Here is a 13,227-nt window from a genome sequence, read left to right as displayed (position 1 = left end):
TCACAGAGGCCAGAAGAGGGTGCTGACTCTGGAACTGGAGTTACACATGCTTGTGGACCACCTGACATGGTTGCTGGAAACTGATTTCAGGTCCCTTGCAGGAGCGGCAAGCATTTTTAACCACTGAGCCATTTCCCCATGCCCATCATAGCATATTCTCCTCCCCCCCTTTTCTTTCTTTTTTCCTTTGGTGGGATGGGGTTGGTTTCTTGCTGTGTAGCCCTCACTGTCCTAGAGCTTACTCTGTAGACCAGGCTGGCCTCGAACTCAGAGATCCTCCTGCCTCTGCCTCCCAAGTGCTGGGCTTAGAGGTGTGCACCACCGTGCCTAGCTAAAGCATACTTTTAAAAGCTCTGTGTTCAGGGCTGAGGAGGTGGCTCAGCTCTTTTGGTGCAAGAATGAGGACAGGAGTCTGAATGCCAGACCCCACGTGAAAAGACAGGCAGGTTTGGCAGTTGCTTGTGGGGGCAGCACTCCAGAGGTAGAGAGGACAGGACTAGAAATGTTGAGACTAACAAAACCAGTACATCTGGACCTCCACACAGACACACACTTGTTGCACATGCATGCACCCACACGCATGTGAACATACATACACATGCTATAAATGTTGCTAAGAACAAAGGGCAAAGTAGCGTTCTTAAGGTGGGAAGGTCTGGAAACATCACATCAGTCAATCAGCTTCATCAGCATGGGATGAACTGCATCTTGTCCCTCGGGAACGATACTTTGAGGAGGACCAGTGCAATTTTGTGGCGATTCTATTTTGTTCTTGTCATCCCTGATGTGGGTGGTGTTTTAATGTCCTTCCGGGCTTTGGTGTCATAGAGAAATGAACATCACTCCCTGCCATATCACCAAATCTGTAGGTGGAATACAGATTGAAGAAATATTGTTCACTGTGTGGCTGTGATGGTTGCTTTCCCGACCATCTTGACCTAGCCTGGAATCACCCGGGAAGACAACCTCAAGAGAAGGATTCCGTCTATCGCCTTGGCCCATGGGCATGTCTGTGGGGGATTGTTTTGTAGAAGATCCAGCCCATTGCTGGCAGCACCATTCCTTAGGCAGCAGGTTCTGCCCAGGCCAAGCGAGGAGAGAGCTAGCTGAGAGCAAGCACACAGGATGTTTTTATTGTCTTTGCTCTCGACTGTGGGAGCAACATGGCTGGCTGCTTGAGTTCCTACCTTTACTTGGAATTTTGATCCAAATAAACCTTCCTGTCCTATTTTGTTTTTGGTCAGGGTATTTTTTTTATCACAGCAACAGAAATGAAACAAGGAAAGCGACACACTGTGGGCACTCACCTCTCACCGACTAAACCCCCTTCCTCAGACTCCTGACCTCAGTATCCCCAGCAGCACCAAATTTCTGTCCATGGTGCCCCCGACTGTCCCAGAGGAGCAGCCAGACTTCACCTCACACGGAATGGATAGAGCTAGATAGAACATGAGACGTGTCATGTCCAGGAGATAGAAACTCCTGAGCCTATTGCACAAATAATTTCCCCCCTACGGCACAATCGTCTTAGCGCTTATTGCTTTTGCTCTTAACGACGAAAGGAGAATAAAAACCACGTGAGCAGCAGCGTCAAGCTTGTCTCGTAGGAGTCGGCGCATTGCGAGTGAACTTTCACAGTCAACCATTTCTAGCTTGTCGCCTGCCATGTGCAGTCTGGAAAGCAATGTGTGCATCACCTGTTTCCTTCCCTCAGCCACTCTGGAATGCTCTGACCCTGCCTCTGTGGGTTGAATCTTGTGAAGTTTCCCCACAGAGGTTTTAAGGCCGAAGATGGGAATACTCTGAAGAGAGATGAAAGCACAGTGTGTGGGGACCCACCTCAGTAGAGAGGAAAGTCCGTGTTTGAAAAGCAACCTTCCCTGGGCCAGGCCCTGCTGGGGAATGTGTGGCTCCTGCAGGGGGAGGCAAGCCGTCCCAGTTTGTCCCTTCTAGTAACCGCCTCAGTCCCTCACAGTTAACAACAGGCAACACAGTCTCTTGATTTTGTAGTCCAGGCTGATATGGAACTCACTTTGTAGCCTTGGTTGTTTTTGAGCTCATGGCCTACCTCCTGCCTCAGCCTCCTACATGCTGGGATCTGTGTAGCTCAGCGCTTTGAATGGACACTGTTCACTGCTTGCTGCCTGTCTTCTACAATACCTTCGTTATGGGAGATGTTGTGTTCCAGCCAGAAGTCAACAGTCCAGGGGCTGGGCTTGGAAAGAGTTGGCATGGATCAAATGCAAAGCTTTAAATATGAAAACTTGGGTGGAAAGATAATGGGGATGAAGCTGAGGATGTGACTCGGTTGGCAGGGTGCCACATACAAAGACGTGGGTGGGCTCAATCCTCAGCGCTTCATTGGCTAGGTGTGGTGGAGCACTCCTAGGAGTCGGGAGACGAAGGCAAGAGCATCAGGATTTCAAAGTCATCCTTGGCTATGTAAGTGGGGTTGAGGTCAGCCTGAGTATCATGAGATGCTGTACGAAAAGAAAGGAATGAAGATGAAGCTGCCTCTCTTCCTCTGGGCTTTGTGAAAGCCAAGGTTCTTTATCACATGCCAGTTCAGCCGAGGTGGGGGAAGCCCCCTCTGGCTCTGGATGATGTATGTTTTTCAGTACAAAGTCTGGCCTTGCCCCATTCCTCAGAGACGCTCTCTGGGAAGCCTTGCCCTCCCACATGGCCTTCTCGACTAATAAACAAGTAGCTAACCACGCGTCATCTCTGACCCTTGGCCTCCAGTGGTCTCTGGGAGATGCTCACACAGCCTCCCTCTGACATACCCTGTGCCCGCTCATTTGGGCTCACCGTAACTGCTTCTGTCTTGTTGCCACAGTTGGCCTGATCATCCCTAGACATGGGTAGAGGACATGTGTTTGGTGGCTTATAGGTTCTCCTCCATCCAAGTGATCCATTAGAAGTCCTCTGCTGTCCATTTCCTAACTCCAGGGTTTGAGACAAGACATAGTGGCATCGTTGTACCTAAATATCCCCACCAACTTTGCATTCTCACCCAGCCCTTTTCCCATGTGCTGTATTGGTTGTGGCTAAGAGCCAGGCATTGTGGTAAACACTTGCCATGGATTCTCTCCTTTGACCCTTTTGGTTTCTCTCCCTGAGGTATGTGCTGTTACAATTTGTATTTAGCAGTGGAGAAACTAAACCATGGAAGTGGTGAAATGAGGACAGCTGGGTTTGCAAAGAACGGCAGTGATGAAGGTTCCTCAGCAAGGGGGCAGATGTGTGGATGGGTCCAGGCCACCGAGAGTCAAGTCATGGCACTTCACTGACTAGACAAGGTGCAGTTTCGCGTCTGCTCGGAGAGCCGCTCCTCTCTGGAGAGTTTCTGCTCTCTGCCTTGCTCACCCTCGTCCACAGTCAATGACAGTAACTGTACTAATGTCCAGACCCCATGACGATAAAGTGGTCAATACAGGGAGCTTTATTCCCAGAGCATGGTTGGGCTTCAAGTCTACGGCCATAAGCTACAGCAGAGTCACAGAACACCTTGTGTGGTGTAGCCGTGTCTCACATCCCGTAGGCTTTTCCTCTGCGTCCACGTCATGTCCCTAGGGGCCCGATGTCTTCCTGTAGAATCATCAGCACACAATCATGTTTCTTGGAGTTGCAGGTTACCCAAGAGGTGAATAAAATCACCAGCACTTCATGCCCTTTGGGGGCTAAGTTAAATCTTTTCCTCCTGCGTGTGGTCAGGGCAAGGAAGTTCCATTAAAGCATAAACCTAGGTAGGAGAACGCTGTGTAACTCAGTATCACTTAACGCTGGAAGAAGGAAAATGGAACAAGACCCGTGAGGAGTTCTACACGGCACATAATTAGGTGTGCAAGTTTGTGTGCGTGTGTGTATCGGATTTCACGTACGGTGGCTTTTTTTCCATATGTAGCATTTTTTTTTTTTATAACCAGCAAGTAGATGGGACCTTGAGGTTTAATGAAAGGACTTGTATGGATAGCATGTGTTTCTCTTCATAGAAAATCAATTTCTCTGCCTGGTAAAAATGCACGATTTTAAAGTGACCGTGGACTAATTTTATTTGACCCTTAAATCATGTAGTTTTCTCCTCTTCTTTTATGATGTGTCACGGTTATATGAGGGGCTCATTTTTTGATTCCAGAGGTCTGTTCAGAATGAGTAAGAGGGGAGCCTCTGCCTTTTTAGTTGGTTTTCTGAAGGACATCTTTTACCAATCCTGAAAAATTCCAAGGTGTTGTTAGGAACATGGGAGGTATATTTAGAAGGATAACTTCATGTCCCTAGCTTCATCTTAGTGTGGGGCACATTTAATTAACAGCTTAAATGAGATTATTTGCACTTTCAAACATGTGGCTCAGGGAAATTATCTTGGAATAAGTTACTGGCAAATCTGTAATGTATTTCAAATGCCATTTGGGAAAAATGAGTTAGTATAAAGTCACTCGATTTAAGGACTCACTGTCTTTTAAGTACACATTTTATTTTTCGAAATTTATTTATTTTTCTTTAATGAGTATGGGTGTTTCGTCTGCATGTATGTCTGTACCATGTGCATGCAGTGCTCATGGAGGCCAGAAGAGGGCAGTAGATCCCATAGAACTGGGAACTGAACCCAGGTCCTCTGCAAGAGCAATACATGCTCTTTAGCTGCTAAACCATCTCTCCAGCCCACAAGCATACATTTTAAATATACACTTTGGGCTACTGGCTCTTCCAGAGGACCTAGATTTAATTCCCAGCACCCACATGGTGGTCACAACCATCTGTAACTGCAGTTCTAGGGGAATCCAGTGCCCTCTTCTGGCTTCTGCAGGTACTGTATGAATGTGGTGTGTTTGTGCGGGCAAAACACTCAGTCAGACACATGAAATAAATACAAATATACACAACCGTCATACACTTAACATATATTTGCAATATGATATATTATAGGTTCTGATTTTATATTTTTATCTCAAGTATGGCCCAACCTCTGCTGTGTTTCCTGATGGGTTTTCACAGGTCAGTTGCTTGAGATTTTTCATAGAAATCAAACTCATCTTAGCAGAAACAACCTGTTATGCCCTGTCCGTGGGGACCCCAAAAGGTCACCAGGGAGACTGACTCACTAAAATACAAAATCAAGGTTTATTGTATGCACAATACAGGCTGGCAGGGATCTTGTTAGCGCAGCAGCAAGAGGAGGTGGTACCCCGCCTTTCTAGAGGGCATTGTGTAAAGGCAAAACCCAGAAGAGTTACGTTAGCAGGGTGTGGGGGTGACGGGTTCAGTCCTGATTGGCTCGTGTCTAGGGACTTTTCAGAAATTTTATTTTGAACCTCGCCTGTTGCTTGTGAAGTTTTCTTATCGGCTGACCTTCGGGTGGGAACATTCTGCTGTCCTCTGTACTTTCCAGATGGCTACCCTGTTACTTTGCCCGGAGCCATTTCTGAGGACTGGAGTGTTTTACAGGAAATAGCTTACACAAGACACAAGATGGAGGCGGAGGACAAAATGGAGGAACTTTGGTTCTTCACAACCCATCCATAGTGATGTTGGTGGCCCACTGAGGTGATGGTGGGGGTCAGGTGGCCTGTTGTGGTTACTGTTCTTGTGGCTGTGATAAAAATCCCCATCAGAGCAGCTTAGGGAAAGAAGGGTCCCTTGTGGTTCTCAGCAGGGATGATTCTGTCTGCTAAGGTGGGGTGGGGCTCTAGCTGTGGCGGCAGGAGCCAGGCAGCCGGGTCACATAGCATCCTGCAGGCAGCCAGGGGCAGAGAGATGCACTCTGGAGCCCAGCTCTCTTTCCCCCTTTCCGTCAGTGTGGGACCCTGTTCATGGCAGTGCCTTGTCTCCGAGGCGATCCCAGAGTGCATGGAATGGACGAGACGAGTCACCCCAGTATCTTATGCTGAAATATGTCACTGTGACATAGCAACTATTTTAAGCTAAAAGAACTGGTGAAAATGCAAAGCTAGGAAGGGCACCCTTTTTCCATGAGCAAGTCACAAAACCTAGGAAGTAATCTGCCTTCTGTCTTGGCTTGCCTCACCTCTTACCTCCAACCTCCCCCCAACCCCCTGTTGTGTATGAGCACGCAGTCACACACTTGCGTCACGTAGGGTCAGAGTCAACTTTAGCTGTTGTTCTCTGGTTGATATTTATCTCATGAGTCACTGGCCTGGAGCTCACTAAGTAGGCCAGGTCAGTGACGGCTTGAGGGCATATGTAAAAGTGTCACGAGGGTACAGAACACACCAGGGTGGCAGTCTGTTCACGGTCTTGATTATGAGGGTGGTTCACTATAGGTCACTATAGGCACTATAGGTGCCTGGGGCCACCGAGCCCCAGGCATGACCCTTCCCCAGCGCCTGACATTTTTTAATGTGGATTCTGACGACCAAACTCAGGATATCATGTTTGTGCGGCATTTCCTGCCTGAGCTATCTCTCCAGCGGGATAAAGCACGGGAAGGGATTTCTGCCCTGCTGTGCTGCCTGCCCTTGAGGAGTTCCCGGTCCCCTTTCCTTTGTCACAGGCCTCTTTCTTCCCCATTTCACCAACCCTTTGGGTCTTCAGTTTTTTTCAGATGCGTCAAAGTTTTACCAAGTCTACCTGCATGCAGTATTCTTTATTTTTATTTATTTTGACACAAACTTCCCTACCTGTCCTGGAATTAGCTCTGTAGATCAGGCTGGCCTCGAACTCAGAAATCCACCCGGCTCAGCCTCTCCCAAGTGCTAGGATTAAAGCCATGATCCCTGCCTGCCGTATTCTCCTCCCTCTCCGTTTGCAGTACCGCAGTTGAGACGTACGCGGGAGGTTTGCAGCCGGACAGGTGGGCACCGTCTTCCTCTCCGTAGGCAGGGTTTGCTGCAGGCATTCCTTGCTGCCCGCTGCTGGGATAAAACTTCGGACAAAAGGGTTTAAAGAGGGCTGAGTGTTCTCTGGATCCTGGGGGTGGGGGTGGGGACGGGAGGCGGGCAGCAGGAGGGTGAGGTCACCTTGTTGGGTGCTGGCCTCCATTCTGTTTTTGTTCACCCAGGACGCAAATCTCCGGAGGGTGGGTGCAGCTCACATGCAGGGTGGGTGTTCGCTCTAAATCTGCCTGGAGACCCTCCTGAACACACCAGAGGTCTGTGTCTTAGGAGTTTTCAAATCCAGTCCAATTGTCAAGAAAAGCATTCCACCCTCTATAAGAAAAGGGAGGCTGACAAGATAAAAGACTAAGGAATGTATCTGCTGGTTGTTTTTGTGATGTAAGAGACTGCAGACCCACACGCAGACCCAGGGAAAAGTGCATGTTTTTGTGCTAAGATTTGATGAAGTATGGACAATTGTGTGGAAATATCCCTGAATCAGGGTAACCGGTTGGCAAGCCTGCTGATTGAAATGCGCCTTGATTTCAGTTCAAAAAACCTTTCCCCTGAGAGGGGGAGATGCGGGGGAGAGGGAAGGAGGAGGCAGGAGGAAAGATGGAGGAGGGGAAGGATGGGGGAGTGGGGAGGATGGCCTCAAAATGAGGATGGTGGGAGAAGAAACCTCTGTTTTGCTCAAGTGTGCCGAGGTGTCACCGTTTGCGGCTCGTGTTTCATGTGCCACATCGCGTAGAAAGAGAAAGATTTTTTTCTTCCTATGGTAGCATTTCTTTGAAAATGCACGTGATTTTGGTGTTGAAAAGTGTATGTCACAAACACAGACCTTAACCTCAAAAACTGGCACAGGAAACTTCTCTGAAGTTGAAACTTGAAACATAATTACCGGGTAAATGCCGTTGGGGGTGACTGCTTTTACCTTGCAAGCTTTCTTTGTAACATAATGATTAATTTCTTTTGCTACCTTATTATGGTCAGCAGCTCTGACCTAGATTGTTTTGAATTTTGTGGTTAAAGAGAAGTTTTTTTTTTCATTTTATATATGGTTGAATTTTATGCAATGACTTGAGAAATGACCTATATTATTCAGTTTTAATAAGTATGTTCCTGGGGATAGCCATATCTGTATTTACATAGTTCCACTTGGATTTCTAGGACCCCATTTTGCCTCCCAAGTTAGTCTAGTTTAAATTGTCACCTCCTCTCTTTCTCCCTCCCTCCCTCCTGCTCCTCGTCCTTTTTCCTTTCCTTCTTCACCCTCCCTCCTTCCCTTTCTCCTCCTCTTTCGTCGGCATTCACTTTTCTTCTTTTTTGATAGAGGTCATGCTCTTACCCAGGCGGTCTCAAATTTTTGAGCTCAAGCAATCCTCCTGCTGTAGGCTCTGGAGTAGCAGTGACTACAGGTACCTGTACTAGGGAAGCCACTGACTTGGCTTAAATCGTATCTTTGATCAACAGAAACAACATAAAGCTTCTTAAAAATAGCAACCCAAGCTAGGTATGGTGACACATGGCTGTAGTCCTAATGTTGGGGAGGTGGAGGCTAGAAGATCATGAGAGTTTGAGGCCAGCCTGGACTACATAAAAGTTATAGGACAGCCTGAGCTACAGAGTGAGAAAAGGAGCAAACACAAAAGCAAACCCCAAGCAACACAACACTCCAAGTGCATGTTGGCAGCATCACCTCTGATGGCAATGTATTTCCCTTCCTGCAGGGATGTGCAGCACAGATACCCGGCTCAGATTCCTTGTACACTTCCTGAGGAAGGGTTTTAAGTCATCTCCAGGAGAGGCAGGAAGACTCCCTGTGATCTGTGGTGGCTGCTCCAACCAATCGCAAGTACTTTAAGGGCCTGCTGTGACCGTAGGTGGAGGGAATCTTTCCAGGGAAAAACTGTGGGTGTTTCTGTTGATCAAGGGCAGTTTGACTAAGTGGTCTCAAGGACTGAGACTTGCTTCCTTATTCTGTTAGGAGCTCAGCTGTCAGGAGTTGTATGAAGAAATGAGGGGAGTTCCCTGACACCTCCTGCCCTGGTCGATCACTGCCGCCACAGAGTGGGTTCCTGAAAGAACTCCCAGGATGGGGCTCTGTGTGTGAGACTGAGGTGGGGGCAGGGGTTCTCTCTGCTGTGAAGGACTCCTTTGGGCTCTTGTCGCATGGTGACTGGGATACTGACTGTGCTGACATTGAGAAGGTGTATGGGTTAGGGGCTGGAGGCATGGCTCAGTAGTTAGGGACACCTACTGCTCTTGCAGAGGAACCAAGTTTGTCTCCCAGAACCCAAGTTGTCCAGTGTACAAGCGCCTGTAATTTCAGCTCTAGGGGGCCCACTGCCCTTTTCTGGACCCTGCTAGCCCTTCCCCTGTCCCCGAACATATATAACCGAGAGGAAGGGCAGTGTGTCAGTTTGGGTACCTTTTGGCCTACTATCAATAGTTGTAGTTTTTCTCTTTTAATGAACTGCTTTTTTGACATGTTATGTCGACTGTGATGCGGACAGAGGGAAATGCTACCTTACTGTTACGGCTGTCCAACAGGAAGCTTGACACGTGACTTCTAGGAGTTCTCTTAAAGCAAGTGAGATACCAAAAGATCACCTTCACACCCCGAGGGCCTCCTTCATGGAGGGACCATAGAGATCACAGAGATCTCTACCATAGAGATCCTGGTAGCACTGCCGTTTTCTTGTCGTTTAAAGCCCAGTTTTCTCCAGACTTTTAAAGTGTTAATGAGGCACCTGCACTTCCAGGGCCCAACTTGTGGGCATGCCCTACATTCAGAGCTCAAGGCTCTCAAACAAGCCCGGTTTTACTTAAGTCTGACCAAATAGGCATTGAAAATCGTAATGAAAAGAAGCCTGATGTTATCGGCCTATTTCCCACTTTATCGAGTTTCTGTCCTAGTCTCCTGAAGAATGCTCAATGACTTAATTTAATTTATTTGCTTTCTGGGAGAGAAACAGGAAAGAAATTTCCCACCAAAATAAGAAGAACTTAAAACTAAACAGATGCGGGAGATTCGGAGGCAGAGGAAGACATCTGAAATAATGTATTGAGATATTGACTGGATGTTACGGAAGGGATTGAATGCTCTGATAAACTCACTTGTAATTATAAATAATTAAAAAATAGGTTTATGAAAAAGTGATTTCACAGCCAAGGTTGACAAGCATCCTGACAGTAATTGGGAGACCCGATCTTTGCCTTTAAAAAGTCACATGACCTGGGGCACGAAGTGGCTGAATAGATAAAAGTGCTCACTGTGCACATGCGAGGATTTGAGTTCATAGCCGTGGAAGGCTCAGAAAGTAGGACGTGGTGATGTGTGCTCCAACCCTGGCACACCTGCAGTGGGAGGAAGGCAGAGACGGGAGAATCCTGAAGGGACTTTGGACCAGTTAGCTTAGAGTACACAGTAGGAGACCCTGTCTTAAACAAGGTGGAGGACGAGGCATTGGCATTTGAGGTTGTCCTCTGACAGCTGTGTACATACAGTGGCAGGAACATCCATGCTCACACACACGAACACACACACAATAAAAATAGCACATAACTCATTTTACCTGCAATTCGTCAGTTCTGAAGCAGCCCGTGGAGATTTCAACTCTGAAGAGACTTCTGTTTCTGTGACATTGGGCATCGCTGTCATTTGGATTTTCAGTGTCCCTTAAAGATCCACGTGGTAGAGGTTTGGGGCACAGTGTGACCCCTTCAGGAGCTGAGACCTGATGGAGGACTCTAGGCCTTTGGAGATGTGGTTTTGAAGGAGATAATGGGACTTTAGCCTCTTTTCTCTGCCTTTCTTTCCCCCTGCCGTATGGTGGGTGGTTTTGCCAATCCTGCCATGATGTACTGCCTTTGCCAAAGGAATTGGGTTAATAAGCCACGGACCATACCTGAAAGTACAGACCCCAGAGAAGCTTTCCACTGTATAAGCTATTGTCCCAGTGTTTGCCTTGGTGACAGATGCCAACCAACACAGGCAGGTCTCATGGTTGTCCTGACAGGACATGGGATGCTCTGCTCCCTGACAAGTTAGTGGTTGGAAGGGAAAGAGAAAACAGGGATGGAAGGCATGGAGCATGTCTGTGATCCATTACTGTAGGGGAGACGAAGGGACGTTAGAAGTTCAAGGCCATTCTCTGCTGCACAACAAGTTTGAGGTCAGCCTGGGCCACAAAGACTATGTCTAAAAACAGAAAAGAAAAAGAAAGAAAAAGAAAGGCCACATAAAGGCTTTGTGGGTAAAAGTGCTTGTTACCTGACATGAGTCGATGCCCAGAGCACAAACAATGGTGGAAAGAGAGACCCATCCCCACAAAGTTGTCCTCTACCTCCACGGGCCCCTCCCCATCACTCACATATAGAGGCAGTAATAATTTATTAAAACTTAAATGATAAGAAGAGAAAACAAACAGTTCTCGGAGTCCTGGGTTTACAAGCCTGTCTCTTCCACCAGCGCCTAGGTATACATTAGCCACTGATCTCCCTTTTAACCACGCGGCTCTTGCGGTAGAACACAAGAGCCAGGAGGGCGGAATGAGTGACGGTGACCCTCGTTCTGCTCTGCTGGAGCCGGATGCTGCTGCTTTTAGACACAGCAGGAAGTCTGTTAGCACGCATTACGTGAATGAATAAACAAGGGCTGTTATTCAGAACCTTGCAATTTAGCAGCGCATGGACGGTGCTAGGTGCGTTAACAGTCCCAGTGTGCGGAGGCTTTGACTTAGACACAGAAAGCACGCAGATCCCACAGGCTCTGGCTTCTCTAAATTTCCACACCTTCGCTCGTCACGACACTTTCCTCTATTCCGATTCTCTCCAACTCCTAGGAGATCCCTAAGGATCAACTTTAACTAAAGAATTCAACTTTAATTTTATTTATTTTTATGTGTTTAAAAAGTGTTTTTTTTTTTTTTTTTTTTTTTTTTTTTTTAAAAATTTTTTTTTTTTTTTTTTTTTTTTTTTTTTTTTTTTTTTTAGAAATGGCTAACTCCCGGAGGAAAAGGCAGTATTAAAGATCGTGCTGCCACCTACAGGTCATCAGGGGTAGCACACCCACCTCCTCTGCTAGAGGCCGGCAGAGGGGCTGTCAGAGCCTCCAGCAGGCTCAGGAAAGCTCTCCTTAGGGCCTGAGGAAATGAGAGTCCGCAAAAGAGGTGGAGGATGAGACAGCATCTCATCTGTGTTTCTGTCTCCGTTGTCTTTAGTGATGCAGGTGCACCTATGTATATGTGTGTGAGCGCATGTGTGTATATACATGTGTATGTAAGTGTATATGTGTGTATGCTTCTGTAAATGTTGTTTGTATGTATGTGCATGGGTATGTATAGGTAAGTGTATATTTGTATGTATGTATATTTATGTTTATGTGTGTGTATTTATGTGTATGTATATATTTGTGTGTATATGTGTGCATGTATTTGTATATGTATGAATATGTGTATATTTTTGTGTGCATGTGCATATGTGTGCAGAAGCAAGAGATTTGGCTGTTTTTCTTTATTTCTGTTCAGAGAAACTATAAAGATACATTAACAATGTTTGTCTTTAGGTGATGATATTTTTTCCCCCTCTTTGTTCAATTTCTCTGAAATATCTTCCAGGTATCTTATTATTTAAATGATTTAAGAGAATAATTTAATTTTAAGTTAAGTAAGATAAGAGGTGAGGTTTCCCCAGAAGAACCATACCTGTTGAAGATCAAATTAAAAGAGATTGCTGATTAGATTTATAACCAATTATGTTGAACAGAATATTTTGAGTTTTTTTTCCCTCTTTCGAAAAAGGACTGTTTCTTGTGTTCAGGTTGATAAATGTTGATGCAAGGTTTAATTTTGGAGAAATTAAATATGATTAGAACTGTTTTTTTTAGGATGAATAGAAAAAAAATTCCAGAAAATGGTTCAATAGTTTAGGAGCTTCTGATTTCCGTCCATCAAACTTCCAGAACGACTTGTTCAGTGTGTGGGAAGGAACTTCAAAGGGTTTACAGAGTTTGCCTTGCGCTGGTAAAGGGGAGGATGAAGGAGAGCCTGTCCATGCTCTCTCTGTCCCCCACGCATGGCTGCTCACGAGGAACAGGAGAACAGTGATGTCTGCCGCAGGAGCTGCACCTTTAGACAAATCCACATGATCTGAGAAACAAGCCAACAATTCTGCTTTTTAAACTTTAAGACAGGATCTTGTGGTGTAGCCCAGGCTGGCCTCAGATCCCACCCTTCTGCTTTAGGCTTTTGAGTGCTGAGAAGGCAGGGTCCTTACAGGGAGTGTGACCTTGTAATCTGGGAATGCAGGGTCCTTACAGGTAATCTGGGAATGCAGGGTCCTTACAGGGAGTGTGACCTTGTAATCTGGGAATGCAGGGTCCTTACAGGTA

At 46.6% G+C, this 13,227-nt stretch overlaps 1 long non-coding RNA gene across 3 annotated transcripts in view; it reads left to right on the top strand.

Moving 5' to 3' along the window:
- Positions 1–5,107: 5,107 nt before the first annotated feature.
- The window catches only part of LOC126497293 (uncharacterized), a 77,406-nt gene continuing 69,286 nt past the window's right edge, over positions 5,108–13,227 (top strand). For all 3 annotated transcript variants that reach the window (XR_007590562.1, XR_007590561.1, XR_007590563.1), the window contains exons 1-2: positions 5,108–6,811; positions 8,564–8,688. This is a non-coding gene — a long non-coding RNA (uncharacterized lncRNA). The remainder of the gene's footprint in view (positions 6,812–8,563; positions 8,689–13,227) is intronic.

This window comes from Alexandromys fortis, unplaced genomic scaffold (assembly GCF_014885135.2).
Source record: "Alexandromys fortis isolate MF-2015 unplaced genomic scaffold, M_Fortis_MF-2015_v1.1 scaffold_21, whole genome shotgun sequence".
Classification (NCBI taxonomy): Eukaryota; Metazoa; Chordata; class Mammalia; order Rodentia; family Cricetidae; genus Alexandromys; species Alexandromys fortis.
This window is presented reverse-complemented; position numbering and strand designations above follow the sequence as displayed.